Source organism: Myotis brandtii, unplaced genomic scaffold, assembly GCF_000412655.1.
Source record: "Myotis brandtii unplaced genomic scaffold, ASM41265v1 scaffold575, whole genome shotgun sequence".
Taxonomy (NCBI): domain Eukaryota; kingdom Metazoa; phylum Chordata; class Mammalia; order Chiroptera; family Vespertilionidae; genus Myotis; species Myotis brandtii.
In genome coordinates this window covers 466,225-472,151 of record NW_005370153.1, presented here as the reverse complement: position 1 = coordinate 472,151, position 5,927 = coordinate 466,225, and positions in this window count along the sequence as shown.

Genomic DNA, 5,927 nt, shown 5'->3' with positions numbered 1-5,927 from the left:
AGGGGTCACTGGGGGGGGGAAAGGAGACATATGTAATACTTTAAACAATAAAAAAAGAAATTAAATAAATAAAATAAAAATATTTTTCCACATTAAAATAGATTCAAGTCAATCCATACTCAAATGTTTTCTGTTTGTCCTTCTTCCACATTTGTTTAAAGTATTTTTGTTTGTGTGTCATAAAAAAGTCAGCTAAGAAAATTAGTCATACAAATAATATAAAGGTTGTTACCACCACAGCATGAATGTATAATTGTTCTAAAAATAATTCACAATAAAAAGAGAGGGCCCATTGAAATTGGGTGAATATGCATTTTTCTCACTCTCAGATATCTGTTCCTTATACAGTTTTCACATTCATTCATTCACTCAACACGTATTTATTGAGCACTTATACACACAGGGCACCTATTCTAGACAATGGGAACAGCAGCAAACTAAAGAGGTGGGATTCCTGCTTTTATGGAACCTGCAGTCCAATGGAAGGTAACAGACAATAAGGAAACACAGGAACAAGACACTTTCACATAACAATCGGTGCTTTTAAGAAAACAGAAGAGTAGGATTGCTGGAGAATGACGGGAGAGGGAAAAGTGGTTTTCTCAGGGGGTAACCTGGCCTGAGAAGCCTGAACAGCTAGAGCTTTTCCATGTATAATGGGACATATTCATAATATCAAAAACCATAATTTTATATCATTCTCTTCCACCATTCTTTTTAACTTTATTTGGCAGGGAATCTTCTCCTGCCAGAAAATAAGAACTCCAGCAGACCGTATGACTTTTCCCTTTACTCTTATCAAATAGGTTGTCCCAAGATCACTTCAAATCACAAAACATCCTCAAACCAGAAGTTGGACATCGCCATACAATATATGAATATTAGAGGCCCGGTGCATGAGATTCGTTCATGGGAAGGGGGGATCCCTCAGTCCGGCCTGCACCCTCTCCAATCCAGGACCCTTTGGGGGATGTTCGACTACCAGTTTAAGCCCAATCCCAGTCAGACATCCCTCTCACAATACGGGACCACTGGCTCCTAACCGCTCACCTGCCTGCCTGCCTGCCTGATCGCTCCTAAACGCCTCCAACTGCCTGCCTGATCACCCCTAACCACCTCTGCCTGCCAACATGATCGCCCCCAACCACCTCTGCCTTGGCCCCCACCAAGGAGGACCGGAAGGAGGACTAGACGGCAGGAAGATGTCTGGTAGACCCATGCTAATTAGCAGGCCCAATCCCACAGGCAGTCGGACATCCCTCTCGCAATCTGGGACTGTTGGCTCCTAACCACTCACCTGCCTGCCTGCCTGCCTGATCACCCCTAACCACTCTGACAGCCTGCTCACCCCCAACTTCCCCCCCTTGCCAGCCTTCTCACCCCCAACTGCCTCTCCCACTGGCCTGCTTGCCTGCAACACCAAGTGGAAGCTGATCATTGCAATGGGACCTTCCCTCCTAAGGAAACATCATCAGAACTGACTTGAGCAATTTACAAGTGCTTTCTCTCAAATATTCTTAAACTAGTGGCCCAGTGCACAAAATTTGTGCACGGGTGTGTGTGTGTGTGTGTCTGTGTGTGTGTGTGTGTGTGAGTTCCTCAGCCCAGCCTGCACACTCTCCAATCTGGGACCCTCTCGCAATCTGGGATTGCTGGCTCCTAACCGCTCACCTGCTTGCCTGCCTGATTGCCCCTAACCACTCTGCCTGCTGGCCTGCTCGCCCCCAACTGCCCTCCCTGCTGGCCTGCTCACCCCCAACTGGCCCCCCGTGCCTGCCTGCTCGCCCCCAACTGCCCGCCCCTCCTGGCCTGATCACCCCTAACCACGTCTGCCTCGGCACTGCAACCATGGCTTTGTACAGAAGGACGTCCAGAAGGTCTCCCGGTCTAATTAGCATATTACCCTTTTATTAGTATAGAAGATTACATACTAGTATCACCTTTCCCATTTTAAAGGAATGATAACAGCTAGATCTCACAGTTTTGATGTTTGGCATTCACATTTTCTGCCACCTCCTTTGTCCTGCATGCTACACAGGTTATAAACCTATGTTTGCTTAGTTCTCTGTCTTGTGCAAACCTTGTATTATTATAGGTCAAAATTTTTATCAATAACAGGCTATAAAAAAAAAATCAGACAGAAAAAGCAATATGGTTCACAGACCCTGAAAGCATTTTAAAGAAAAAAGAAACAACTTTTCAATTTCATTTTAAATTTCAAGCACTGTATGTATATTAATCTCTAAAAGTGGGTCTAAGTTATTAAAAGTTGTTTTTGAATAAATTAACTTGCTAAGTTTTGTTCAAGTCTTTCTATAAAAATAAAAAAAAATACATATTCTGGAAACCTACTAACTGACAAAAAAGCCATCTCCAGCCAATTTACTTCTTTCAAAGTTAAAAAGCTACATATTTTTTTCTTTTCTAAAAATGGAACATGTTAGCACAGATTTATATTTAGGCATAAGAACCAGAACCATTTCCAAGGACAAGTTAGTTAAGACTCCCTAGTTTCTAGATCTGAATTCTTTCTTCCTATATTTTCAGATGATTTTTTTTAATGAAAGCATAAGGTTATGAATTTTCTACCAAATGTGGTTTATATACTTACCATAACCTTTGCTGTATAGAGTATGTCTCTTATCAACCCTGCAGTGCAATTTCATATTTGATATCCCTTTGATCCCAAAATTATTTAGAAAAATTTTAATTTCTGTTAGAATTTTATCCCACATTTATTAAATGGATTTAGGCAAGCAAAGAAAGGCTAAATTGTTTCTACTCTTTAATATTTATTTAACTTTCATTTAAAGACTACAGTATATATTTAATACTCATTGAACTTTCATTTAAAGACTACATTTAATGTTTTTCACTTTCATAGGCACTTAATTTATATAATGTTTAAGTAATATTGTAGATGTGCATTCATAAGTATTCAACATATACTCACTCAAGCTTTTTGAAAGTGATAGTCAAATTTCCTAAAATTATTTGTTGGCCTATTTGATCTATTTTGAAAGAACTAAGTTAAAGTCTCTCAGTTGACTTTTAAAATACAAAATAACATACTTCTAGAAGTTTTAGTTTTATATATTCTATTGCTATGTTGTTTTGGATCATAAAAGTTTGATGACAACTGTATTTGTTCTCAGCATGCTGTACCTTTCATCCAGGGGTGATATGTAAAATATTTAACAAACAGTACAGCACAGTTATCTGTGAAAAAATTGAGATTTTACTTTATGCAAGCTAATGAATTAGCCCACCATTGTTTTACAGATACTGGCCCAAGACAGGAAACTCCTGGGTCAAAGAAAAAAGGATGTTGTTATTCACAACACAGAAGGCAGCATTAGCATCACGTTCCCCTGGGTTCTCCCTGCCAAGTCCCACAGGAGCGACACAAGGTGGCTCAAAGAGATGCCATACGTGCAGGCATTTGTGTCACAGCTGAAGATTTCTGGAGTTTAAGAAATGCCAATATTTTTAAAGGGGTTACTAGCACATACATCTACCCAAACTGCATCCCAGAGGAAGGCAATATATGTATTACCCCGATTAGAAAACAAACCTCCCTCTGTGCCAGAGAGATACTTTACCTTTTTTTTAAACACAGCGTTTCTTTCTTACTAGTGATTACCTTTAATTTAGCGTATCCGCACCTATATTTGCTTATCCCATCAAGAATTAATACTAAATATATGATCATTTCCCCTACTAAAATAGGACTATACACAAGGTTTTAATTTCCCTTCCCTGCCAACCTCCTAAATTTTACTAAGGTTAGATTCCTGATACTTTCAATAGTTCAGCTCTTGAATTTTGAATGTCTTTTCCAACAACTACATTAAGATTCACAATCTCCTATGAATTTAATCATATTTTTACTAGCTTCAGTATTCACTGCTGATTCTTCCACTCTACTTCTATCTTCTGTATTATGATTCTTTTTTCGTTTGGGTAGAGTATGTCTTCAAGTTCTAGTAAAGCTGATGAGCACAGAGATCTCAGACCTGTAAAACAGGTGTGTGTGTGTTTTGTCCTATGTGAGTTGTCGCACTCACCTATTGTTAGGGAGCAGCCCACCACAGAACCTCAGTGCACACAGCAATTAGCACTTGTTCCCACTCACTGGCCTTCAGCCGGGTGGCTCTGCTTCACGCTTCCGGTCTCATCCTGGGGAGAGGCTCAAGGAACAGAAGCTACCACGGCACGTTCTTCTCAGGATGGCAGTCAGAAGAATTTAGGGGGCCATTTCAAACCTTTACTCATATAACATGCAAGTAAAAAAGCCAAGCTTGCTCTAACCGGTTTGGCTCAGTGGATAGAGCGTTGGCCTGCGAACTGATAGGTCCCAGGTTCGATTCCGGTCAAGGGCATGTACCTTGGTTGCAGGCACATCCCCAGTAGGGGGTGTGCAGGAGGCAGCTGATCGATGTTTCTCTCTCATTGATGTTTCTAACTCTCTATCCTTCTCCCTTCCTCTCTGTAAAAAATCAATAAAATATTTTTTTTTTAAAGCCAAGCTTAAGTGAAGGGGCAAGAAAGTAAACTCTGCCCAGACTGAGCAAGGAGGGCGAGCATTTGCTGGACAAGGATCTAAACCGTGTCACTCGTCCACAATAAATGACCGAGTGAACACTCACTCCATGGCTCACAGACCCTCTCCCCACCGAACAAATATTCCTTCTGGGTCCTCAATATTTGAGTATCAAAGCAAGTAAAGCCAACTGCAGCAAATGCCCCTTTATTTTGTGGACAGTGCTTAGTACAAAAGTCAGGAGTCGCACGTGCAGAATTCATGGATACATGTGAAGGGCCTTCATTTTCTCTCCCGATGGAACACCTCATCACATACCCACCATGCTCCGAAGCCCTGCTACTCTGAAACTACAGCCTTACTAAAAAAAAAAAAAAAAAAAAAAAAAAAAAAAAAAAAAAAAAAAAAAAAAAAAAAAAAAAAAAAAAAAAAAAAAGCCTTTTGGCTAAAATTCATTGATGGGTTACTTTCTAAGGCAGATAAGGCAGACTCATTCCTTCCACTCCATGTATTTAATCAAGGGCTAGGTAGCATTAACATACTTTTCTCCTTATCTGATCGTGTCTGCTGCAGAACAGCTCGAAATTCCTCAAAATCTCAGGCTACTCACTGGCTTCCTTCCACATTTTCTAGCACTGTTGTCAGTTGTTGTTTTTATTTTTTATGTATCTGTTGGCCTTTTCTGGGGACGAAAAGGGAGCTCTATAATAAATCTGACAACTCCAGTGACTAAAAGTAACCTCCCAGGGTGGTCTGATCATAAATTCCTCACTGGGCAGAGGATGGTGGGCAGTCATGCCCCAGGCCTGTCACTTCTTTAGTGAAAGGTTTGAACCAAGCCGTCATTATTCTTGTGCATCTTGGTCAACACCCTCTGAAATGCCAAGAATACCCCTGGAAGGTATAACCAACCTCAAGAGAACACAAAAACTTAACTAGCCCGTAATCCTGTCCTTGCCTGGCTTTCTCCCACCTTTATGTATTTTTCCATAGATTCCCTCCCTAACTTCAAATGCAAATAAGAGGAACTGCAAAACTGTCATTCTCGAGGGCATCTGAGATATGGCTTCCTGGCAATTGTCATCAGTTTTGGCTCAAATGAGCTCATAAAAATTCTCTACAAGTTTGAACGTTTCTTACGTTGACAGTATAAATAACATCACAACTGTGATTTTCTTTTTAAAAAAAAATAATACTTTTTCTTTTCTGCTTCACTTCATGTTTGTTCTGATTTCTCTCTCTGCGCCTGCAGGTCTTACACAGAGTGCTCCAGTCTACTGTGGCCCCTAATCTGGATGCACACCAGATTCACTTGGGTGCTGGGGAAGTTTACAATTCCTAATGCCTATTGAATCAGAAACCCTGGAGGAGGTGCTGCTCCGGC